This window comes from Chiloscyllium plagiosum, unplaced genomic scaffold (genome assembly GCF_037043375.1).
Source record: "Chiloscyllium plagiosum isolate Xiang-an unplaced genomic scaffold, Cpla_swu_hap1 HiC_scaffold_29, whole genome shotgun sequence".
In the NCBI taxonomy this organism is placed as follows: domain Eukaryota; kingdom Metazoa; phylum Chordata; class Chondrichthyes; order Orectolobiformes; family Hemiscylliidae; genus Chiloscyllium; species Chiloscyllium plagiosum.
Genome location: NW_028270167.1, coordinates 5,179,707 through 5,207,022, shown reverse-complemented (window position 1 = coordinate 5,207,022; position 27,316 = coordinate 5,179,707). Strand labels below are relative to the sequence as shown.

The 27,316-nt window shown below is 45.1% G+C and overlaps 1 pseudogene; it reads right to left on the bottom strand.

The window, feature by feature from the left end:
• Positions 1-1,044: 1,044 nt before the first annotated feature.
• On the bottom strand, positions 1,045-27,231 carry LOC148142239 (uncharacterized; annotated as a pseudogene).
• Between the last annotated feature and the right edge of the window lie 85 nt (positions 27,232-27,316).

Sequence of the window (27,316 nt, the reverse complement as noted above, 5' to 3'; positions counted from 1 at the left end):
CTGACCCTTCGACAGTGCGGCACTCCCTCAGTACTGACCCTCTGACAGTGCGGCACTTCCTCAGTACTGACCCTCTGACAGTTCGGCACTCCCTCAGTACTGACCCTCTGACAGTGCAATTCTCCCTCAGTATTGACCCTTCGACAGTGCGGCATTCCCTCAGTACTGACCCTCTGGCAGTGCAATTCTCCCTCAGTACTGACGCTCCGACAGTGCAGCACTCCCTCAGCACTGACCCTCCAACAGTGCAGCACTCCTTCAGTACTGACCCTCCGACAGTGCGGCACTCCCTCAGTACTGACCCTCCGACAGTGCGCCACTTCCTCAGCACTGACTCTCTGACAGTGTGGCACTATCTCAGCACTGACCCTCTGACAATGCAGTAACATCAGCTGAGATCAGAAGAAAGTACCGAATGTCTGCACATATCACAGTGCATTCACAGTCAGAAAGGGAGTAAAAAGTGGAAAAACAAAGCTCAGGAAATAAAGGGCACCAGGGACTACAATAGTTCCCAGTTTAGTGGAAAGAAAAGACCAGGCCTCATGCCCCACAGTGTACACAGTTAATTCAGGTGTGTGAAAGGACAGGGTGTGCGTAGAGCCCTGGAACTGAGAAACTGATTAGCTCCAGTCATCCACAGGAGATTATTTGTCCATTATAAGAGATTTTCAGCAGTTTAATTTCAGCCAAACCAATGTGCCAATTATCTCAGATTGTAAACTAATGTGATGTCACAGTGGCGCCAGTCAGATGTCCATCAGACCTGGCTCTACTTCACTCTCTCAGCTCCCATCCCACATCAGATAAGCTCAGTCAGAACTTCCCTTCTCTTCTTTCTGAAATTTGCAAAGAGAGGGAAAAGATAAGCAGAGTTATTGATTTCAAAAAATTAACCAAGACAGGGAGTGTCTGGCAATGTGCAAGTAATACCACTGACATCTGAAAGTCCTGACCCACAAAGTAGCAAAGACAAAGCACGATTACAATTACAATTACTTAATTAAATTCATTAGTTTTTGAGAACTGAGGGAACATGCACTGTCAGAGTGTCAGTGCTGAGGGTGTGCACACTTTTGGAGGGTCATCAGTGAAGGAGTGCCACACTGCTGGAGGGTCTGTGCTGAGGGACTACTGCACTGTCAGCGGGTCATTGCTGAGGGAGTGCCGCACTGCCGGAGGGTCATTGCTGAGGGAGTGCCGCATTGTCAGAGAGTCAGTATTGAGGGAGTGCCTCACTGTCTGAGGGTCAGTGCTGAGTGAGTGCTGCACTGTCGGATGTTCAGTGCTGAGGGAGTGCCGCACTGTCGAAAGGTCAGTACTGAGGGAGTGCTGCACTGTTGGAGGGACAGGAGTGAGGGAGTGCCGCACTGTCAGAGGGTCTATACTGGGGGAGTGCTGCACTGTTGGAGGGTCAGTACTGAGGGAGTGCCAGACTGTCAGAGGGTCAGGGCTGAGGGAATGCTGCATTGTCGGATGATCACTATTGAGTGAGTGCCGCACTGTCAGAGGGTCAGTGCTGAGGGAGTGCTGCACTATCGGAAGGTCAGTACAGAGGGAGTGCCGCACTTTCAGAGGGTTAGTGCTGAGGGAGCAGCGCACTGTTGGAGGGTGAATACTGAGGGTGTGCAGCACTGCTGGAGGGTCAGTGGTGAGGGAGTGCCACACTGTCAGAGTGTCAGTGCTGAGGTAGAACCACATTGTCAGAGGGTCAGTAATGAGGGAATGCCACACTATTGAACGGTCAGTCCTGAGGGAGCGCCACACCGTCTGAGGGTCAGTGCAGAGTGAGTGCAGCACTGATGGATGTTCAGTCCTGAGGGTGTATCACACTGTCAGAGGGTCAGTACTGAGACAGAGTAGCACTGTTGGAGGGTCCGTAGGGAGGGAGTGCCACATTGTCAGAGGGTCAGTGCTGAGGGAGTGCCGCACTGTCGGACCGTCAGTGCTGAGGGAGTGCCGCAATGTTGGAAGGTCATTGCTGAGGGAGTACCGCACTGGCGGAGGCTCAGTGCTGAGAGTGTGTAGCACGGTTGGAGGGATAGTGCTGAATGAGTGCTTCACTGTCGAAGGGTCAGTGCTGAGGGAGTGCCGTACTGTTGGGGGGTTAGTGCTGATGGCGTGCCGTGCTGTCAGAGGGTCAGTGCTGAGGGAGTACCGCACTGTCAGAGGGTCAATTCTGAGAGAGTGCTGCACTGTTGGTGGGTCAGTACTGAAGGAGTGTCGCACTGTCAGAGGGTCAGTACTGAGGAAGTGAAGCACATTCAGAAGGTCAGTGCTGAGGCTGTGCTGCACTGTCAGAGGGTCAGTACTGATAGTGTGCCAACTGATGGAGGGTCATTGTTGAGGGAGTGCCGCACTGTCAGAGGGTCAGTGCTGAGAGAGTGCCGCACTGTTGGACGGTCATTGTTGAGGGAGTGCTGTACTGTTGGAGGGTCAGTGCTGAGGGAATGTTGCACTGTTGGAGGGTCAGTGCTGAGGGAGTGCTGCACTGTCAGAGGTTCAGGGCTGAGAGGGTACGGCACTGTCAGAGGGTCAGTATTGAGGGAGTGCCGCATTGAGGCAGGGTCAGTGCTGAGTGAGTGCCTCACTGTCAAAGGGTCAGTGCTGAGGGAGTGCTGCACTATCGGAAGGTTAGTTCAGAGGGAGTGCCGCACGTTCAGAAGGTCAGTGCTGAGGAAGCAGCACACTGTTGGAGGGTGAATACTGAGGGTGTGCAGCACTGCTGGAGGGTCAGTAGTGAGGGAGTGCCACACTGTTAGAGGATCATTGCTGAGGTAGAGCCGCATTGTTAGAGAGTCAGTAATGAGGGAATGCCACTCTATTGAGCAGTCAGTCCTGAGGGTGTGCCACACTGTCAGAAGGTCAGTACTGAGACAGAGTAGCGCTGTTGGAGGGTCCGTAGTGAGGGAGTGCCACATTGTCGGAGGGTCAGTGCTGAGGTAGTGCTGCATTGTCAGAGGGTCAGTGCTGAGGGAATGCTGCAATGTCGGAGGGTCAGTGCTGAGGGAGTGCCACACTGTCAGAGAGTTAGTTCTGAGGGAGTGCGGCACTGTCAGAGGGTCAATACTGAGGAAGTGCAGCACATTCAGAAGGTCAGTACTGAGGCTGTGCTGCACTGTCAGGGGGTCAGTACTGAGGGAGTGCCACACTGTCAGAGGGTCAGTGCTGAGGGAGTGCCACACTGTCAGAGGGTCAGTACTGAGGGAGTGCCGCACTGTCAGAGGGTCAGTGCTGAGGGAGTGCCGCACTGTCAGAGGGTCAGTACTGAGGGAGAATTGCACTGTCAGAGGGTCAGTGCTGAGGGAGTGCCGCACTGTCAGAGGGTCAGTACTGAGGGAGAATTGCACTGTCAGAGGGTCAGTGCTGAGGGAGTGCCGCACTGTCAGAGGGTCAGTGCTGAGGGAGTGCCCAATGACGGAGGGTCATTGCTGAGGGAGTGCCGCACTGTCGGAGGTTCAGTGCTGAGAGAGTGTAGCACTATTGGAGGGATAGTGCTGAGTGAATGCTATACTGTCGGAGGGTCAGTGCTGAGGGTGTGCTGCACTGTTGGAAGGTCAGTACTGACCGACTGCACCACTGTCGGAGTGTCAGTACTAAGGGAGTACCGCACTGTTGGAGGTTGAGTAGTGAGGGACTGCTGCACTGTCGGATGGTCATTGCTGAGGGAGTGCCGTACTGTTGGGGGGGTTAGTGCTGATGGCGTGCTGCACTGTTGGAGGGTCTGTGCTGAGGGAGTGATGCACTGTCGGAGGGTCAGTACTGAGAGAGTGCAGCATTGCTGGAGGGTCAGTGCTGAGGGTGTGCCACACTATCGGAGCGTCAGTGTTGAGAGAGTGCTGCACTGTCAGAGGTCAGTACTGAGGGAGCACCGCACCATTGGAGGGTCAGTGCTGAGGGAGTGCAGCACGTTCAGCAGGTCAGTGCTGAGGAAGTGCTGCATTGTCGGAGGTCAGTACTGAGGAAGTGCCAGTCCTGGAGGAAGAGGAGTTCCCAGATCTGCACCACGTCAGACACCAGGTCTGTGCCAACAAAGTGAGCACCAATTTCCCCTTACCTGTCACATGACACGAACTGTGCAGGACAATACCAGACTGATGGTGTTTGTCCATACACACAACGACCTTAAAAACGACATGCACAATGGATGCCCATCTATTCTGGGATGTCCAGTACATGTAAGGTTCTAATGGGAGAATCAGACTGGCGTCTGACATGAGAGATGCCATAGTGGGGTGATAGTTAATTAATTAGGTTTGGGATGATTACTTCAGAAAGGTCTCCTGGGGAGAAACCCTCCATGAATCTTGACAGAATTACACTTCACTAAGATTTAGGATTCAGTTTCAATTGTGTTCATTTGTCCCAAAGAATTCTGAATGCTCTAATCTAATTGAACCTTACACCTTGCAGGATTGATGTTTCTTTTAGACAAACTTTCCCTCATTTCACTTGGTGCCGTATGACCTTCCTGTTTAAAGCTGATGGGTTTTAGGGCGGGAGGATGTGACAGCTAAAGGAGTTCAGAGATTTATTCATGAACAACACAAAAAAGTTTCTCATTTTTCCTATTTGCGTCATGATGCTAATATTTCCATCTACCACCTCCTGGTAATCTTCCTTATTTATTATTATTTAATTATTTTATATTTTTCGTATTGCTTATTTTATTATTTATGTATATAAATCTATTATTTATTCATGTTTGTAAATATATGTTATTAGCTTTTGCTTCGCCCATTTTTGGAGCAACCATTGAAATTCTTCCCTGTTTCAGAACCAAGCCTGTATCCCTCCACTCCCAACTGAATTGTCCTTATTAGAGCTGGTTTTGCAACAGGTTCAACCAAGATCAACCTTACAATGATGTCATAGAGCGTCATGGTGGAGGAAGTGGATTTTTGTGGATTTAGTCCAGTCAAGGGGGCTGCTTTGTCCTGGATGGTGTTGAGCTTCTTGAGTGTTGTTGGAGCTGCTCCCATCCAGGCAAGTGGGGAGTATTTCATCACACTCCTGACTTGTGCCTTGCAGATGCTGGACAGGCTTTAAGGAGTCAGGAGTGAGTTACTCACTGCAGTATTCCTAGCCTCTGACCTGCTCTTGTAGCCACAGTATTTATATGAAGAAGGGCTTATGCCCGAAACGTCGATTCTCCTGCTCCTCGGATGCTGCCTGGCCTGCTGTGTTTTTCCAGCACCACATTTTTCAACTCTGGTACTCCAGCATCTGTAGTCCTCACTTTCTCCTATTTATATGGTGAGTCCAGTTCAGTTTCTGGTGAATGGTAACTCCCAGGATGTTGATCTTGGCGTATTCAGTGATGGCAACACCACAGAGTGTCAAGGGGCGGTGGTTAGATTGTCTCTTATTGGTCATTGCCTGGCATTTGTATGCTGTGAATGTTACTTGCCACTTGTCAGCCTAAGCCTGGACGTTGTCCAGATCTTGTTGCATTTGAACATGGTCTGCTTCAGTATCTGATAAGTTGTGAGTGATGCTGAACATTGTGCAATCATCATTGAACACCGCCACTTAAAACCTTATGATGACGGAAAGGGCATTAATGAAGCAGCTGAAGATGGTTTGGACACTACCTCGAGGAACTCATGCAGAGATGTCCTGGAGCTGAAATGACTGACCTCTAACAACCACAACCACCTTCCTATGTGCCAGGTATGACTCCAACCAGAGGAGAGTTTGCCCCCAATAACCATTAATGCCAGTTTTGCTAGGGCTCCTTGATGCCACACTTAGTCAAATGCCCCTGATATCAAGGGCTCACTCTCACCTCACCTCTGAAATTCAGCTCTTTTGTCCATGTTTGAACCAAGGCTGTAATGAGGTCAGGAGCTGAGTGACCCTGGCAGAACCCAAACTGGACATCCCTGAGTAGGTCATTACTGAGCAGGTGCTGCTTGGTAGCCCTGTTGATGACACCTTCCATAACTTTACTGATGATTGGGAATAGGCTGATGGCTGTAATTGGTTGGGTTATCCTGTTTTTTTTATTTACAGGACTTACTGGCTAGGGGGAGCAGCAAGTTCTGGAGCACAAGTCTTCAGTACTGTTGCCAGAATGTGTTCAGGGCCCGTAGCGTTTGCAGGATCCAGTCTTTTTTAATATCCCATGGAGTGAATTGTGTTGGCTGGAGTCTGGTATCTGAGATGCTGGGGACCACTGGAGGAGGCCAAGATGGATCATCTGCTCAGCATTTGCATCTGAAGATTGTTGCGAATGCTTCCTTTGTTCTGAGGTGTCAGGCTCTTCCATCATTGATGATGGGGATATTTGTGGAGTTGCTTAGTTGTCCACAATCATTCACGACTGGATGTGGCAGAGCTTAGATCTGATCTGTTTGCTGTAGGATCGCTTAGCTCTGTCTATCATTTGCTGTTCTTGCTGTTTGGCACGCAAGTAATCCTGTTTGGTCACATCACCAAGTTGAAACCTCATTTTTAAGTCTGACTGGTATCCCATCACCCACAGCAAACTCTGATGCTGCTCCATAATCTCTTTGATTTCTTTTCCCTGATCTTATCTTCTATCCATTTCTTTGCCGTCTCCATCAACTTGCTGCTTTCTATGCATCTAAATGGGGATTTTTGGCATGCAATCAGAAGGGGCATTATATCCGATCTAGATACTGCCTTTATCCAACATCCATTGATTTTTAAAATTTGTTCTCATTATGTGAACATTATTGGCTAGGCCAGCATTGATTGTCCATCACTAATTGTCCTTGAGATATTAGGTGCTGAGACCATTGCAGTCCTGCTGTAAGTAAGCCTCATGGTACTGTTCTTAGAATCATAGAATCCCTATAGTGCATATAGAAGCCATTCAATGCCTCGAGTCTGCACTGAACCTTAGAAAAGCATCACACTCCTGTACTCTCTCCCCATATTTACCATAGCTACTCCACTTAGCTTGCATGACCCTGGACACTCTGGGTAATTTACCATGGCCAATTCACCTAACCCGCTCAGCTTTGGACTGTGGGAGGAAACCGGAGTACCTGGAGGAAACCCATGCAAACACGGGTGAACGTGCTAACTCTACACAGACAGTCGCCCGAGGCTGGAATTGACCCTGGGTCCCTGGCACTGTGAGGCAGCAGTGCTAACCATTGGGTCACCGTGCCACCCTTTATTAGTGAAAAAGATGGGGTTTACCAACAATGGTTTCATGGTCATCATTAAACCCGTAATTCTATGTATTTATTGAATTGAAATTCCACCATTTACAACAGTAGGATTTGAACTGACATCCCCAGAACATTATCAGAGTCTTTGGATTAATTATCTGGAAACAATATCACAAGGCCATCATCTCCCCTGAGGAAGGGAACTCCTGGTCACGTTGAGTGGTACTAATGTTAATACCTATGGATTCTAGAGTAAGAGGGTGAGAGGAATAGAACAGTTTTCAAAATGTGGTTATGGTGGAGCTTGCTGAGATTCAGCTGGATGTTCAGAAAGATAAATGAGTGGATGAAATGGAGCGTAGAAATTCAGGAATCACAGCAGTTACTAATTACAGTTAGACCAACAAACACAACCAGTACTGGCATTGAAAATGAAGTCCTGGCAGATGTAACCTGGCAAAAACAGAAGGAGAAACTTACAAAGATAGCAAAGAGGAGCCTCAGTAGGCCATTCAGCCCTTCAAGCCTGCTCTACTAATTACTTTGATCATGGCTGATCATCCAACTCAGTCCCCGTTCCTACTTTTCCCCATACTTTTTGATCCTTTTAACCCCAGTTGCTGTATCTAACTCCTTCTTGAAATTATTCAATGTTTTGGCCTCAAATGTTTTCAGTGGTAGTGAATTCCACAGACTCACCACTCTCTGGGTGAAGAAATGTCACTTTATCTCAGTCACAAATTTGGATGCAGAACTGGCTCAAAAATAGAAGGCTGAGGGTGGTGGTGGAAGGTTGTTTTTCAGACTGGAGGCCTGTGACCAGTGGAGTGCCACAAGGATCGGTGCTGGGTCCTCTACTTTTCATTATTTATGTAAATGATTTGGATGTGAGCATAAGAGGTATTGTTAGTAAGTTTGCAGATGACACCAAAATTGGAGGTGTAGTGGACAGCGAAGAAGGTTACCTCAGATTACAAAGGAATCTTGATTAGACGGGCCAATGGGCTGAGGAGTGGCAGATGGAGTTTAATTCAGATAAATGCGAAGTGCTGCATTTTGGGAAAGCAAATCTTAGCAAGACTTATATACTTAATGGTAAGGTCCTGGGGAGTGTTGCTGAACAAAGAGACCTTGGAGCGCAGGTTCATAGATCCTTGAAAGTGGAGTCACAGATAGAAATGATAGTGAAGAAGACGTTTTGTATGCTTTCCTTTATTGGTCAGAGTATTGAGCACAGGAGTTGAGAGGTCATGTTGTAGCTGTACAGGACATTGGTTAGGCCACTGTTGGAATATTGCATGAAATTCTGGTCTCCTTCCTATTGGAAAGATGTTATGAAACTTGAAAGGATTCAGAAAAGATTTACAAGGATGTTGCCAGGGTTGGAGGATTTGAGCTATAGGGAGAGACTGAACAGGCTGGGGCTGTTTTCCCTGGAGCGTCGGAAGCTGAGGGGTGACTTTATAGAGGTTTACAAAATCATGAGGGGCATGGATAGGATAAATAGACAAAGTCTTTTTCCTGGAGTGGGGGAGTTCTGAACTAGAGGGCATAGGTTTAGGGTGAGAGGGGAAAGATATAAAAGAGACCTAAGGGGCAACTTTTTCATGCAGAGGGTGGTACGTGTATGAAATGAGCTGCCAGAGGAAGTGGTGGAGGTTGGTACAATTACAACATTTAAAAAGCATCTGGATGGGTATATGAATAGGAAGAGTTTGGAGGGATATGGGCCGGGTGCTGGCAGGTGGGACTAGATTGGGTTGGGATATCTGGTCGGCATGGACAAGTTGGACCAAAGGGTCTGTTTCCGTGCTGTATATCTCTATGACTCTATGGCTCTATGAGAAATAGTTTACCCTGTTTCCTTGGAAGTTGACGGTAAAACAGAAGAGGAAGGGTATAGGGTACCACTGAGACACAGACTGAAGGGTGCTTGAAGGGAGCGTGGAAAAAAGCTACACAATGCTAATGGCATTTAACACTATGGTCTCAATGAACAAATGTTGCCAGGAACAGAAATCATAACTGATGACTTTTGTTCTCCATTCTGTCCAGATCAAGGTAGCTGAGGCCAATTCTAACATCTTTTAAATTTGCTGTGAGGATCGCTGGCAAGGCCCGAATCTTTTGCTTACACCTGATTTCTCTTTGACAGTGAGTGGTGAGCCAATCTCTTAAACCACTGCAGACTGTCTGGCATAGGGACCTCCGCCAGCACAGTCAGTGACTGAATTCCAGGACTTTGACCCACTGATGGTGAAGGAATGGCGATACAGTTCAAAACCAGGATAGCAAGTAGATTGGAGGGCAACTTGCAGGCAGTAGTGTTCCCATGCATCTGCTGTCCTCGTCCTTCTGGATGGTAAAGATCAGGGCTTTCAGATAGTGCTGTCTCACCAAGCACCACAATGGATGTTAAGCCTCTCTGTGGGAGGTCAAAGGCATCAAACCTGCTAACTTACCCATTGCTAGACTGCAATGTGTGATTCATCAACTGGAATGCCAGTTAAACTGAAGTGAGCTGAACAATAATTCTGACCCTAAGTAAGTATTCTACCTCCCAGCAATTACCTGCCTTCTATCTGTTACACTCAATCAAGTACCTGGAAGAAAATCTCCCCCCACCCTTCACCAGAGTGAAGGGGCCACCATTTGGCTTCAGCTGTCTTTCACTAGATGTTATTAAAAGTCTTTCTTTGTTCCTTACACAGGCTGTAGTTTATTTTCTGCTCCCCTCGGTTCCAGGGATATGGTTTTGATCAGAAAAATCTTCAAACCTTGGCTGACTCTGAATTCTTCCAATATTCTTTTCACACCCTCCGGGCAGCTAACATTCCAACCAATACTCCTCTAATTTGGTGTAGCAGCAGGATCCCTGAGGATTAAACTACCCGCATGTTTTCTTGTGGAGAAAAGAAAATTGGGACTGTTTCCTGCATTACTGATGTGAAAGGATATTCCTTTTCATTGCCACAAAACACAACTCGACTTCCTTAAAGGATTTGGTTTAAAAGGCTGCAGCATTTTTCTTTAAATGAAGGTTATAAAAATTTGATTGGCTTTCTGCCACATTCCAAAGACCAAGTTTATGTAAACTTCTTTGAACTTTGCAATGAGATTGGTAATGGTTACTAAGTCGCTTTTGGACATCAAAATGTTTAATGTCCAGGTTTGTAGGGTGTATGCAGTAGAAATGGAAGAGACCAGGAAATTGTTGAAGGGACTATCTAACCATTCCTGATCTCCCTCCCATTTGAGTTGGACACCTTCACATCTCTTCTGAGGGTCTGTTTGGAAAAGTTGAGGCAACCTGTGACGTGTTCTCCCAATAGCTAAGAGAGAAGGAGCTGTTATCAAAGTGCAAGAGATACAAGAAGCTGATTCCTTGAGAAAGTATAATTTGAAACTCCAAACCTGCAAAGTTTCTTGCTTTTAGTTCAATCTTTATTGTTTCCACTGGTTGGAGTAATGAATTGAAATTGAAAGAGCTTGCATTTATATTGCACCTTCAATAACTTCAAAGTTCTTCCTGACCAATAAAATACATTCGAAGTAGTGCTCTTATTGTAATGCAGGTAATCACAGGAACCAATTTCTGCACAGCAAGATCCCAAACTACAATAGCGACTCGATAATCTGTAGTCAAGCATTGTTAGTTGAAATATTAATATTGATCAGGACACCGGGTGTGAACTCCTTTGCTTTTCTTCAAAATAACAGCAGTGGGATCCTTAACATCCACCTGAGAGGCCAGGCAAAGCTTTGGTTTTAACAACCCGCTGATAACGTCGACAGTGCTGCATTCCCTCGTATTGGTATCAACTAGGATCATGTTCTTATCTCTGGACTGGGACTTCAACCCATTCGGCATGGAAGTGAGATTTGCCTGAAGGAATTAACTTTGAGGGTCTTATCTGAAATATTTCCTCCTGGAACATTCAGCAAAGGTTGAAGGGTTTGATCCTGGCAACGGGGTTTTGATGGTTCTCTTGAAGGTGACACTGCATAGTCATTGCTGTATTTCTCCTTCACAATCTCTCCCCTTAACTGAGGTGTGGTAACCCTCAGGTTAAACTACCATCGGATGTCTCTGTCTAATGAGAGAGCAGCACTATGGTTCTCTGGGACAATGGAACTTTTAAAATGTATTCACTGAGGAATTGCACTGTAAGTGTGCTGCTCAGATTCTGTTTGAGGGTGCTTTGGGGTGAGGTTTGCACAACTGTGTGTTTGCAATGAGTACAAAATGATGTCCATAAATATTGTTTTAAAAATGGAAAACTAAATGTTAAAGCTGGGAAGAGCTGGGCAAAATCGTCTACACAAATGGACTGTGTGGAGTTTGCACATTCTCCCCGTGTCTCCGGGTGCTCCGGTTTCCTCCCACAGTCCAAAAACATGCAGGTTAGGTGAATTGGCCATGCTAAATTGCCTGTAGTGTTAGGTAAGGGGTGGGTTGCGCTTCGGCGGGTCGGTGTGGACTTGTTGGGCTGAAGGGCCTGTTTCCACACTGTAAATAATCTAATAAAAAAAAATAATAAATTAGCTGATGTCAGTTGATGTGATGTTTGATCAGCAGCAATTACACTCTGTTAAAAGGGGCATCTGTGGTTCAGTGGTACTGACCCTATCTTTGAGCCAAGAGACCCAGATTCAAGTCCCATCCAATCCCAGATGCATTAAATAATAGGCCTGAATAGAGTGAATAGAAACACTTTTTTTTTAAATTGGAGCATCTAAAAGCATACATTGAGATACTATATATGGTCTGATTAAAACCACTGAATTAGACTTAGGTCATTCAGCCCATCAAGTCTGCTCTTCTATTTCATCATGGTTGATATGTTTCTTCTACCTAATCCCTGCAATCTCGATCCCTTTATCAATCAAGAACCTATCTATCTCTGTCTTAAATACACTCAATGACTTGGCCTCCACGGACTTCTGTGGTAATGGGTTCCACAGATTCCCCATCGCTGGCTAAAGAAATTCCTCCTCATCTCAGTTCTAAAGGGTCATCCCTTCACTCTGAGGCAGTACCCTGCGGCTGAAACAAGTCTTTCCTTTTGGACCAGTACAGCAACTTATGTTAGGGAGGTGATGGCCTAGTGGTGTTATCACTGGACTGTTAATCCAGAGAGGAGAAAGTGAGGACTGCAGATGCTGGAGATCAGAGTCAAGAATGTGATGCTGGAAAAGCACAGCCGGTCAGGCAGCATCCGAGGAGCAGGAGAATCGACGTTTCAGGCATAAGCCCTTCGTCAAGAATGAGACTGTGAGCCGGCTGAGAGATAAAGGGGGTGGGGCTGTGGGGAATGTGGCTGAGTGTGAGATAGGTAGATGGAGGTGGGGGTAATGGTGATAGGTCAGAGACAAGGGTGGAGCGGATAGGTGGGAAGGAAGATGGACAGGTCGGACAGGTCTTGAGGGTGGTGCCAAGTTGGATGGTTGGATCTGGGATAAGGTGGGGGGAAGGAAAATGAGGAAATTGGTGAAATCCATATTAATCCCGTGTGGTTGGAAGGTCCCCAAGGCAGCAGATAAGGCTTTCTTCCTTCCAGTGTTGGGTGGTTAGGGCTTGGCAGTGGAGAAGACCCAGCACTTGCATGTCCTTGATGGAGTGGCAGGGGGAGTCGAAGTGTTTGGCCATGGTGCAGTGGGGTTGCTTCATGCGTGTGTTGCGGAGGGAATGGTCTCTATAAAATGCCTCATCTTCCGCCTTGGGACCCTTCAACTACATGGGGTTAAGGTGGATTTCACTAGATTCCTCATTTCCTCTTTCCCCACCTCATCCCAGATCTAACCTTCCAACTCGGCACAGCCCTCATAACTTGTTCTACCTGTCCATCTTCCTTCCCACTTATCTGCTCCACCTCCTCTCCAACCTGTCACCATCACCCCCCACCTCCATCTTCCTATTGCACTCTCAGCTACCTTCCCCGCAACCCCCCTCCCTCCCATTTATCTCTCAGCCCCCCTGTCCACAAGCCTCATTCCTGATGAAGGACTTATGCTCAAAACTTCGATTCTCCTGCTCCTTGGATGCTGCCTGACCTGCTGTGCTTTTCCAGTACCACACTCTTGACTATTAATCCAGAGACACAAGTAATGTTCTGGGGTCCTGAATTCAAATTCTGCAATGTCAGATGGTGAAATTTGAATTCAACAAAAATGTGTAATTAAGAGTTTAACAATGACAGTTGTTGATTGTCACGCAAAACCCATTTGGTTGTTTTGTGGTTTGTGGAGTCCATGGGCCATGCATATATTGGGTGTGGGCGTTTGCATTCCCTTTTTGATTTTCTTAAAAACCTCCTCCTTTGCTTTTGGTTGCACTTCAGTCCCATTCTCCTGATCTTCGGGCACCCGGTACGGAGGAGGGAGGGCGGATCTGAAGACCTCCTCGTGGGTCTGCTCCTGGGCCTGGCCAAACTGGCCATAAATAGGTCCAGGCAGTGGGCCGTGGAGGGGGTCGTTAGGGCTGAGTGCCTGCCCCTCTTCCGCGGTTACGTTAGAGCCCGGGTGTCTCTGGAGAAGCAGCACACGGTGTCCACCAACACCCCTGGAGTTGTTCAGGGAGAGGTGGGCGCCGCAGGGAGTGGAGTGCATTATTTCCCCCTCCAACTCTATTTTGATTTAATCCCTGCCGTCCCCTTCACTGCTTGATCACGCAGCATTGCCCTTTGATGTGAAGGGCACTGCTTGTCATGGGCCACTCGGGTGTTTCTTTGCTTCCTGGTGGTGGAAACTGAATAAAGATTTGTGCACCTTGTGTCTTTCACTGTGTTTCACACTTGCACACACACAACATGGGTGCTGGGGGGAAAAATAAGCCCTACCGCAGTTAGGCAGTAGTGTGGGGGTAATAGAAAAAAAAGAGAAAAAGAAAACCCATTTGGTTCACTAATGCCCTTTAGAGAATGAAATCTGACATCCTTACCTGGCCTGGCCTATATGTGACTTCAGATCCACAGCAATGTGTTTGACTCTTGACTGCCCTCTGGGCAATTAAGGATGAGCAATAAATGCTGGCCCAACCAGTGATGCCCAGATCCTGTGAATAAATAGAAAGAAACATATTGTCTCTAACACGGTTAAATATCCCCAGTGTACTTCGCAAGAGCAGTACAAAAGTAAGATGTATTCTACGAAGTGGGACTCAGGAAGGGAGGTGGATAGGTTAGGGTTGGAATTCCAGATTTTTGCAGTTCGTTGCGCATTAACTGTGTTTAATGCAAGTGGTGTTTAATCGTATGCAGGTGGTGGGTATTAGCTGGTGATTTACATGCATTCTCATAAACAAACACAGACTGAATCAATGGTGATAAACAAGAAGAGAAATTGCTGGAGAAACTCAGCAGGCCTGACAGCACATGTGGAGAGAGAAACGGAATCCAGTGATCCTTCTGCAGAACCTTGTTTCAGATGTCCATCATCCGTAGTCTTTTGTTTTTTTTTGGAACTATGGTGCTTGAGTTATGAATGCTTGCAATGTGTAATGCTGTAAATAAATATAAGGTCCTATCTCTGAAGAAGGGCTTATGCCCGAAACGTCGATTCTCCTGTTCCTTGGATGCTGCCTGACCTGCTGCGCTTTTCCAGCAACACATTTTCAGCTCCTATCTCTGAGCCAGGTAGTCTAGGTTCAAGTCCCACCTGCCCTGAATGTGTGCTATAACACATCCAAACAGGCTAATTAAAAATAATTAAAACCATTCAAAGATTAATTATGGCTCTTAAGGTCTAACCAGCTTAATGCATGATGTCCAAATGGTGGAGAGGTGTAAATCAGAGATACGCAAGAGGCCAAAATTGAAGGAAAGGCGGAGATCTCAAACGGATTTGGGACTGGACGATGTTGCAGATGGGTAGGAAGAGAGGCTGTGGCAAGATTGAAAATAAAGATGAGGATTTTGAAATTGGACATTTTCCAAATTCTTATCCATCAATGCAGAAATGGTGATTGACCCATGCAGGGCTTGACCCCAATCCCTTCAGAATATGAGAAGAAGAGCAGTTGATGGTGTCCCTGTGAGCATTTAAAATAAAATGAACATTGACATACGGATTTTCTTGACAATAAAACAAAGCTGAAATGTAGTATTGTGATCAGAGATGGGTATCAAGAGGGTTAAAAACAGAAAGGAAAACTAGAGAAAAGAAAAACCTCTTGACAGCTGGATTACTGTTGGTAAAAATTAACTGAGGAAGCAAATCTGAACGGTGTACGTTTTGAAAGCATAATGAATCATTTTCTTTGGTAAATCTGGCAAACATCAAACCTGTTCCTGCGGCCCCTTCATTTGGGTGAACCCTCTGTGACATATCAAATTTAATGAGATTGTACAGAGTCAGAATCTAGGACAGAGGCTTTGCTGTGTGCTACAAAATCCCATAGCATTCAAGAACTAATAGAACTGCTCTCTCTCTGCCTCTTTCTCTCTCTAAATATATCTGCTCCAGGGAGCAAAAAAACCTCTTTGTCTTTCAGAATTACTACGGACTGTTCTGCTTTTCGTGGACACATTAATAAGCCTCCCCCCTTGCTCGATTTGATTGGCAGGCAGTGGAGCACCATGGGAAATTACTTCCTTACACTGTTTAGAGCCTCTGCAAGAATTAGCCACATGACCTCACTGAACATGTTCAGAAACCTAATGGGATAAGTACTTTCAAAGTTTTACTTGGACTAAATCAAAGTCCAAAATCCTGTTGATTGATATTTAGAGAAAAAAAAATGCTCTTTTCTGAAGGCACTGGTTTTGTTCCTGTTGACCCACATTAACTCCTGGGTGGAACAATACATCAAATTTATTAATCTTACGGTGAAGAGTCACCAGACCTAAAAGATTCCCTCTGCTTTTTCTCCACAGATGCTGCCAGACCTTCAACATTTCGCTAACGACTTCTGTTTGTGTTTCAGATCTCCAGCATCCGCATTTCTTTGTTTTATTTTATTACAATTCCTGTCTTTGTTTTCACATCTTTCTGTGACCTTGTCCTTTTATCTCGGTGACCTCAGCTAACCCCCCAATTCTCCCTGGCTGCATGGTATCCCACTCATTTCCGAGTCATGGATTTTGTGAGTTTGTGTTCTACACTGGGTATGTGACCACAAGAATCCAGGCTGACCTTTGAGTGCAGCACTACATGAGGGCTGCTCTGTTGGAGGTGCTGTCTTTTAAAGGAGCCATTAAACTAAGATACTGTCTGCTCTCTCACATAGATCTCAAGGCGACATTCTGCGAAACAACAAGGCAGGAGGTCAGGTTGGGCTTCCCTGGCATTCTTGCTGATTGTTATCCCTCAACCAACATCGCAGAAATGGATTGTCATGCCATTATCCTGTTGCTGTTTATTGGAGCTTGCTGTGCACAAATTGTCTGCTATATATTCCACATTACAATAGTGATTGGCTGTAAGGAGCACTGGAGATATCTGGGAAAAATAGCATACAAATGCAATCATTTCTTTCTCACTGTGATATGTGACCCCTCTGCCCAAAGTGAAAATTCTTCCAAGGATTTCTATTTCAAACCAATCAGAAAATATTCGGGATTGAGAGATTCAGTGCGGCATCCTTTCTGGCTCTATGACAGTGGATGCTTCAGACTGAAAACAAACACAAGTGTCTAACAATGAGTACATTCTGGAATCTGTTGCACACATGTCGCTGAGGTATGATGCAAGTGACCACCCAGGAATCCTGGGCAAAGATACATAATCTAAAGCTAACAAACAAGCAAAGACAGCTAATACATGGCAACACAACCACATGGCACTAAAGCTCCTCAGACAGCATCTTCTAAACCCATGACCACTTCCATCTAGAAGGACAAGGGCAGCAGATACATGGGAACACCACCACTGGCAAGTTCCCCTCCAAGACACTCACCAGCCTGACTTGGAAATATATTGTCATTCTTTCAGTGTCACTGGGTCAAAATCCTGGAATTCCCTCCTCAACAACATTGTGGGTCAACCTGCAACAGTTCAAGAAGGCAGCTGATCCTCACCTTCTCAAGGGCAATTTGAGATAGGCAGTAGATGTTGGTCCAGCAAGCAATGCTCACATGCAATGAATGTATTAAGAATGAATTCTTTATCCAACTAATTTGTGTTCAATATATATAAATAACCTAGGCAAGTAAAGTTGTTGGGCAGAATTAGAACCCAAGTGATACTTAAAATAATTTACGTTTCTGATTGACATTCACAAATTTCTGCTGATATTTTTGGAGTTCTGATGTGGTTTGATTTTTATTAATGACTACATGGAATTTTCCTGACAATATATCTGTGAGCCAATCACTGCTTGTTAGGGTCACTTCCAAGCTAATGTTAGTGAGCATTTCTATAGGAGAAGGCAGTAGTAGCACTGGTTGATTAATAGGTGATGGCAGACAGATAGGTTTACAATATGGTGTGTTCAGAATGTGGAGAAAGTCCTGTCAAGTTCTGGAATGGCAAAGAAGTGGCGCTTTGTGTGAGTGAAAACTGGTGAGAGATTGGAATCAGCAAAGTGGAGACGCAACAAAACCTGACCAATACCATGACTGACAAAGGCGAATTTTGAAAAAGATGCCCTAAAGCTGCCAAAGCCTCATTCTACATTTAGAAGCCTCATTAGGAAGAGTAGGGCAGTGGATTGTTGAAAGACAAGGCACAGAGTAGCTGTTATCCTACTCTAAGCCCCAGCTTAGTTAGAAACAGATAGAAGGCTAACCCTTACTTCTCCCAGCATGCTTTACGCCAAGCAGACATTCCACCCTGTCTGCAAGCCTTGGTACATGTCAGTTACTTTGATCCATTTGTGGCCATTCAGATGAGGAGAAAAAAAATGTTTTGCAACTAAAACAAAATAAAATTCTACCAACTTCTGGGAATTGGAGCCCAAGAATATTTTAATGCGTCCAGTACAAAGGCTGTTTAAGTCTTCTCCATGTTAACCTGTTCAATGCTGAATAAAGTTAACCTTGACACAATAGATATTGACGATGGTGTAAAATTACAAAAGAACTGAAAGAGGGGAATTGAATGCTTTCCCTGCTTCTCTGTGTATTGGGTGAATAATTAACTTTTAGGGAGGGACATGAATTTCAGGTGGTTACATGCACATAATCTTCCAATAAAACAGGGTACAATTTCCAGGTATCTCGAGTACTTGAAAGGGATTTTTTTTTAGATTAGATTCCCTACGGTATGGGAGCAGGCCATTTAACTCAACAAGTCCACGCCGACCTTCCGAAGAGTAATCCACCCAGACCCATTCCCCTACCATATATTTACCCCTGACTATGCACCTAACACTATGGTCAATTTAACATGGCCAATTCACCTAACCTGCACATCGTTGGATTGTAGGAGGAAACCCACGCAGACATGGGGAGAATGTGCAAACTCCACACATACAATAGCCCGAGGTGGGAATCAAACCCAAGCCCCTGGCACTGTGAAGCAGCATTGCTAACCACTGAGCCACCATGCTGCCCTTCGTACAACCAAATGGACCTTGAAGATGTGATCTGTTGTCCAAAGGTCACGCTTTCGGGCCACAATCAAAATTCCTTGTCAACTGAGTGGAACTTTAGGTTACCTGATGGTCTAATCTGTCACCCAGGGACACTGCTGGGAGCTACTGGCAAGAGTAAATGAATATCCCAAAGACAAAACATCGAGGTAGGTCTGCTGGGCGGTAGGGGGAGAGGGGAGTTAAATGTCGGCTTCACATTACATAATCCATTTATTAAAGCCAATGGAACTGAGCAATGAATCAGGAAGAACTCAAGAAACAGAGAGGCCCATCAGCCATTTGACCCTCCCAGCCTGATCCAACATTCAATACGATAACAATGATCTTCCATCTCAATTCAACTTTCCCACCCAATGCTCTTATCACTTGGTTGCCTCAATGCTCAGAACTCTATCTATTCCAATCTCTAACATATTCAACACCCAAGCATTTATAACTGTCTGGGGTAGAGAACTCCAATGTCTTCTCATTTCAGTTCCATGAGACTCAGACTCCTAGATCCAACTTCTCCAGGCAGAGGGGTTAGGCAGCCAGCATCTACTCCAGTAAAATATTGAAGAATGTGATACATTTCAGTGAGATCCCCTTGCATCTTACAGAATTCTGGAATGTATTGGCAAACTTTATTGAATATTTCCTCATGGAAAGCCCTCTGACTCTGAGAATTCTTTCAGGAATATTGTTTGCAGTCATTCTACGGGTTGATTCCCTTTGGTCTGGAGACTCTGGGCAGATGTGATAACACCCACTCCACACCCCCTCCCAAGATGAGTTTCTAATTCAACTTCTCCCAACAATGCCTCAGTTCCTAGGCTAGCAATCAGATGCAGTACTGAAGGAGTGCTGCACTGTAACGAATGCTGTTCTTTGAATGAGTCATCAAACCATGTCAGTTGGGTGTGATGGATCCAAAGGCACTGTTTTGAAGAAGAACCAGAGAATTCTTCCCTGTAATAAAAACAGAAATCACTGGAGAAACTCAGCAGGTCTGGCTGCATCTGTGAAGAGAGAAACAAAGTTCGCAAGAAGGGTCACTAGACTCAAAATGCTAACTCTGCTTTCTCTCCCCAGATTCTACCTGACTTCCAGAGTTTCTCTAACAATTTCAGTCCCTTTCAGATCTCCAGCTCCCTTAGTCCTTTTGCATTATTTTAGTTCTTCCCTGTGTCTTGGCCAGTGCCTGATCCTCAACCAACTTCAAAAACTCTCAATAGTGGATGTCTGTGTTCAAATAATAGACTGGTACAATGTTCCTGATGCTGGATGCAGATTTTGTAATTGCAATACCAAGGTCATAATTTCCAGATAATATTTCCTCCAGTTGGGAATCAATGTGGTTGATTGATCTATGTCAAGATGATTGATATCTTTCCTTAAAACACTACTAATACTGGCTTTGGCTCTTTGTGTGTGTTGAAACGTATTTGGTTCCAATTTTGTTTCTCATGTTGTTGACTCATACTGACGTGTATTGCCATGGACACTGACACCTTCCTAAACTGTACTTTTGCTGCCAGTCAATCTGTCAACAATGGTCAAAGCGTAGCCATCCTGCCTGATGTTAGTATGAAGGTAGTGTGTTCAAATCCTGCTTAGAAGACTTGAACTGATTATTTGGGCTGACACTCCCAGCATGGAACTGAGGGAAATATTGCTTTGTTTGAGATACTGTCTTTTAATGAGATAATGATCATGATCTTAATGGTCCTCTCGAATGAGCTAAAGGACTTCATGGCACTATTCCAAAGAATATCAGGGGAATTGTCTCAGTTGTCTGGCTGATATCTATACTGCAATTTAGCATTTCTGAGAACTAAATTATCTGGTAATTTATCACATTACTATTTGTGGATCTCTCTGTGCAGAAATTGGTCATCCTGTTTCCTACATAGCAACAGTGACTCCACTTAAAAACACTCCATTGGCTATAAAGTCCCCGGGGCCTGATGGTCTACATCCCAGGGTACTGAAGGAGGTGTCTCGAGAAATCGTGGATGCGCTGGTGACTATTTTCCATTGTTTAATAGATTTGGGATCAGTTCCTGCGGATTGGAGGGTGGCTTATGTTGTACCACTTTTTAAGAAAGGTGGGAGAGAGAAAGCAGGAAATTATAGACCAGCTAGTCTGACCTCAGTGATGGGAAAGATGCTGGAGTCTATTATAAAAGATGAAATTACGACACATCTGGATAGTAGTAACAGGATAGGTCAGAGTCAGCATGGATTTATGAAGGGGAAATCATGCTTGACTAATCTTCTGGAATTTTTTGAGGATGTAACTCTGAAGATGGACGAGGGAGATCCAGTAGATGTAGTGTACCTGGACTTTCAGAAAGCATTTGATAAAGTCCCACATAGGAGGTTAGTGAGCAAAATTAGGGCGCATGGTATTGGGAGCAAAGTACTAACTTGGATTGAAAGTTGGTTGGCTAATAGGAAACAAAGTGTAGTGATAAACGGCTCCATTTCGGAATGGCAGGCAGTGACCAGTGGGGTACCACAGGGATCAATGTTGGGACTGCAGCTTTTTACAATATATGTTAATGATATAGGAGATGGTATTAGTAATAACATTAACAAATTTTCTGATGATACTAAGCTGGGTGGCAGGGTGAAATGTGAGGAGGATGTTAGGAGATTACAGGGTGACCTGGACAGGTTAGGTGAGTGGTCAGATACATGGCAGATGCAGTTTAATGTGGATAAATGTATGGTTATCCACTTTGGAGGCAAGAACAGGAAGGCAGATTACTACCTAAATGGAATCAATTTAGATAAAGGGGCAGTACAAAGAGATCTGGGTGTTCTTGTGCACCAGTCAATGAAGGTAAGCATGCAGGTACAGCAGGTAGTGAAGAAGGCTAATAGTATGCTGGCCTTCATAACAAGAGGGATTGAGTATAGAAGCAAAGAGGTTCTTCTGCAGCGTGCAGGGCCCTGGTGAGTCTGCACCTGGAGTACTGTGTGCAGTTCGGGTCTCCAAATTTGAGGAAAGACATTCTGGCTATTGAGGGAGTGCAGCGTAGGTTCACGAGGTCAATTTCTAGAATGGCGGGACTACCTTACGCTGAAAGACTGGAGCGACTGGGTTTGTATACCCTTGAGTTTAGAAGACTGAGAGGGGATCTGATTGAGACATATAAGATTATTAAAGGATTGGACACTTTGGAGGCAGGAAACATGTTTCCGCTGATGGGTGAGTGCCGAACCAGAGGACACAGCTTAAAACTACGGGGTAGACCATTTAGGACAGAGATGAGGAGAAACGTCTTCACCCAGAGAGTGGTGGCTGTGTGGAATGCTCTGCTCCAGAGGACAGTGGAGGCCCAGTCTCTGGATTCATTTAAGAAAGAGTTGGATAGAGCTTTCAAGGATTGTGGAATCAAGGGTTATGGAGATAAGGCAGGAACAGGATATTGATTAAGGATGATCAGCCATGATCATATTGAATGGTGGTGCAGGCTCAAAGGGCAGAATGGCCTACTCCTGCACCTACTGTTTATTGTCTATTGTCTAAAGTGCTTATCAGGGTATTAAGGGAACTCCATGAAAGAAGTGTTTTTTTTATTTCTGTGTAATTCAAATCAATAAGTTATTCACCTTGGTAAAGCATTGCAATGTAGACCAAATCCTGTTCCTGAATGACTGTGAGCTAAATTATTTATCGGGATTAAGAAAACGTCAATCAGCTCTAAAGCCAGCAGAACAGGTTGGGTCCCAAAGAACATAAGAACCAGGAGCAGGAGTAGGCCATCTGGCCCTTCGAGCCTGCTCCGCCATTCAATGAGATCATGGCTGATCTTTTCATGGCTTCAGCCCCACTTACCCATGCTCTCACCATATCCCTTAATTCCTTTATTGTTAAAAAAAATTATCTCAGCTTTAAATATATTTACTGAAGCAGCGTCAACTCGTTCACTGGCCAAGGAGTTACAACCCTCTGGGTGAAGGATTTCCTTTGCAATTTATCATAAATCTGTTCCCTCTAATCCTGAGGCTATGCCTTCTTGTCCTAGTTTCACCTGCTAGTGGAAACATCCTCTCTACTTCTATTTTATGTATTCGCTTCATAATTTTATGTTTCTATAAGATTCCCCCATCATTCTTCTAAATTCCAATGAATATAATCCCAGTCTACTCAGTCTCTCCTCATAAGCCAAACCCCTCAACATCGGAATCTCTTCTGCACTCCCTCCAGTGCCAGTACATCCTTTCTCAAGTAAGGATACCAAAACTGCTTGCAGAACTTGAGGTGTGGCCTCACCAGCACCTTGTATAGCTGCAACATAACCTCCCTGCTTTTAAACTCAATCCCTTTCGCAATGAAAGACAAAATTCCATTTTCCTTCCTAATTACTTGTTGTACCTGCAGACCAACCCCCTGTGATTCATACACAAGGACATCCAGGTCCCTTTGCATCTGCATTCTACAACTTTTTACCATTCAAGTAATAATCCTTTTTCCTGTTACTTCTACCAAAATGGATGACATCGCATTTATTAACAATGTATTCCATCTCCCAGACCTTTGCCCACTCACTTAATGTATTTACGTTCCTCTGCAAAGTTTCACAGTCCTCTGCATACTTTGCACTGCCACTCATTTTAGTATCATCTGTAAACTTTGACACACTACACGTGGTCCCCAACTCCAAATCATCAATATAAGTTGTAAATAATTGCAGTCCCAACATGGACCCCTGAGGCACACCACTGGTTATTGATTGCCAATCAGAATAGCACTCAGTTATCCCCATTCTTTGCTTCTTGTTAGTCAACCAATCCTCTATCCATGCCAATACTTTACTCAGAATGCCATGCATCTTTATTTTATGCAGCAGCCTCTTGTGCGGCACCTTGTCAAAGGCCTTTTGGAAATCTAGGTTTACCACATCCATTGGGTCCCCATTGTCTACCTTGCTTGTAATGTCTTCATTGAATTCTAAAAGATTTGTTAAGCATGACCTGCCCTTCATGAACCCTTCTTCACTTGCAGGAATGTAGAAATAAAGAACATTTTACACAAAAAACACTATTAATAATTTAAAATCTGACATCTCGGGCGGCACGGTGGCACAGTGGTTAGCACTGCTGCCTCACAGCGCCAGAGACCCGGGTTCAATTCCCGCCTCAGGTGACTGACTGTGTGGAGTTTGCACATTCTCCCCGTGTCTGCATGGGTTTCCTCCGGGTGCTCCAGTTTCCTCCCACAGTCCAAAGATGTGCAGGTCTGGTGAATTAGCCATGCTAAATTGCCCGTAGTGTTAGGTAAGGGGTAAATGTTGGGGTATGGGTGGGTTGCGCTTTGGCGGGTCGGTGTGCACTTGTTGGGCCGAAGGGCCTGTTTCCACACTGTAATCTAATCTAATCTAATCTAATCTGTGCACTTATTCCAGTTGATAGTTTTAAAGTATATGGAGCAACAATAGGTATATGCAATTAGAATACAGATCAATATATGTAAGGAATGGAATCTGAGACAGACAGATTTTTAATTAGAATGGGGATCAAGAATTATGGAGAGAAGGCAGGGAAGTGGAGATGCGGATTATCAGATCAGCCATGATCTCACTGAATGGCAAAGCAGGCCCATAGTGTGATCGAGTCATAAATTCGTACAGCACAGAAACAGACACTTCGGTCCAACTTGTTCATGCTGACCAGACATCCTAACCTAATCTAGTCCCATTTGCCAGCATTTGGCCCATATCCCTCTAAACACTTTCTATTCATATACCCATCCAGATGCCTTTTAAATGCTGCAATTGTACCAGCCTCCACCATTTCCTCTGGCAGCTCATTCCATACACGCATCACCCTGTGTGAAAAACTTACCACTCTGGTCCTTTTGAAATCTTTCCACTCTCATCTTAAACTTATGCATTCAAGTTTTGGACTTCCGCGTCCTTGGAAAAATACCTTAACTATTCACCCTAGCCATGCCCCTCATGATTTTATGAACCTCCATAATTTTACAAACCTCGACAGACTGAATGGCTTACTTCTGCTCCTACGTTTTATTGTGGTCTTATGGATCAGCCATCATCTAAGTGAATAGCAGAATAGGATTGAGGTGTTGAATGGTTGAGTCACTATGTTCAATGTTCCCTCTAAATTGTACAGCTGTTTGGAGGGTCCACACATGTCAAACACTGAGCAGACGCATTGACATCCAATTTCAGAATTCCCTACCATGTAGATACCTTGCAGGTCTGCCTAATGGCAGGATAAATGAGAAGGAATGGAGTCCAAGTTTCCATTTTTTTCCTTACCTAAGCTATTAACGACCATCTTACTATTGCTGGGACTGGTAACTGATCACCAATTTCCACTCTAATCTGATAGCCTAAAGGTTCAGTCCAGACCCAGACACTGCAGACATTCACCTAGGCTCCTTGGCCAGCACCTTCCAAACCCATGGCCACTTCCATCTGGAAGGACAAAAGCAGCAGAGACACCCCCACATTCAAGTTCCCCTCCAAGCCACTCACCATCCTGACATGGAAATATATTGGTGTTCCTTAAATGTCGAAGTTTCAAATTCCTGGAACTCCCTTCCTGATAGCATTGTGGGTCAACCACAGCTCATTGACTGCAACAGTTCAAGAAGGCAGCTCACGATCACCTTCTCAAGGAGCATCTAGGGATGGGCAACTGACAGCAACACCCACATCCCATCAGCAATAATTTTTAGAAATTACCAAAGGAGGTTTTGATGAACTCCCCCTTTCCAGTTACTCTGTAAGTCATGTCTTTGTGGAATTTTTTTTTTCAGATTGCAATTTGATTTGCACTTGGACTAAAGAGTTTTTTTTTTCTGGACAGAATTTTGGAGCTTCCTTTAATCTTTCTTTAATATCCTCAACAGCAAAACTTGTCCTTACAATCACCTGCCAAGCACTATCCAGACTAAATGGGAATCAGGAACAGGAATCCTGGCTGTTTCCTCACTCCCCACCCCAACTAAACCATTGAGATTAATCATGACATTACCAAGGAAATGTCTGTAATGTCTATAACCCATTTTAACAAACTGGGGGTGGTGGGTGGGAGGAGGTTTCTCATCACTGTTCAGCCAGGGAAGTACTTTTTAAAGTGTCACCATCAGTTACATAATAAACTGGGGCGGGGTAAGCCATTCAATATGATCACAGCTGAACATCCAACACAGGGTCCTGTTCCTAATTTCTCCTTGCATTCTGATGCCTTTTTCCTAAGGACTATCCTCAATTACTTTCTATGGCAGAGAATTCCACAGGCTCCCAGTCTCTGGATAAAGATATTTCCCCTCATCTCTGCCCTAAATGGCCTATGGGACATCCTTGGATTGTGACTCCTGTTTCTGAAGCATCCTTCCTCTGTTTATCCTGTCTGATTCTTAGAATCTCTAAAGTGTAGAAGTAGGCCTTTCGGCCCACTTAGTCCACACCAACCCGCCGAAGAGCATCCCACCCAGACCCGGCCCCTGATCCTCACCCTGTAACTCTGCATTTCCCATGGCTAATTCACTTAGCCTGCATACCCTGGACACTGTCAGCAACTTAGTATGGCTCGTCCACCTAAGTGCACATCTTTGAACTGTGGAAGGAAGCTCACAGAGACAGTTGCCTGAGGGTGGAATTAAACCCATGTCCCTGGTGCTGTGAGGCAGCAGTGCTAATCACTGAGCCCCTATGCCACCTGTTTCCATGAGATTCCCCCCTCATTTTTCTGTACTCCAGTGAATATGGTCATAACCCATTCATATGTCATCTTTTCATACATCAGTCCTGCCATCCCAGGAATAGGTCTGGTAAACCACCACTGCATTCCCTCTGTCACTAGAACATCGTTTGTCAGACAAGAAATCTAAAACTGCATGCAATACTCCAGGTAATGTCTCACCAAGGCCCTGTATAATTGTAGTAAGACATTCCTGCTCCTGTCCTCAAATCCTTTCACTTTAAAGGCCAACATTTGTCTTCTTCACCACCTGCTGCATCTGCATGCTATCTCTCAGTGACTAATTCAATGCAAGGAACATCAGCAGTGGATAGGGGGAGACTCAAATCTACAATGGGCATTCATTTATCATGGAAGGGGTCCCTATTATTAGTGAGGTGGGAAGACAGTCTGAGGGTGGAGACAAGGAGATGATGGAGATTGCCCCTTGTTACCTGATTAAATGTCCCTGACCATAAAACTCACCAGTGGGTAGGTGGGAGGTATTTAAGTCTGCCCTGTTCATGTAAACTAGCCACATTGTAATTTTGCAGGGTTTAGATCAGAGTGGTGCTTGAAAAGCACAGCAGGTCAGGCAGCATCCGAGGAGCAGGAAATTTGATGTTTTGGGCAAAATTCCTCAAGAAGGGCTTTTGCGCGATACATCAATTTTCCTGCTCCTCAGATGCTGCCTGACCTGCTGGGCTTTTCCAGCACCACTCTGATCTAAACTCTGGTTTCCAGCATCTGCAGTCCTCACTTTTGCCACATTGTAATTTTGACCTTTCACCTGTGCTGGCCCTGTAGAACCCCCACAAACAATTTTTCCAGCTTAAACTGTGCTGTAGACATCGTACTGGACTGGGACAGCAGCTAGTTTTTGGCATTCTCACAATAAGTTCCTTCAACCACAAAGTTATCATTTTTGAATCTCAAT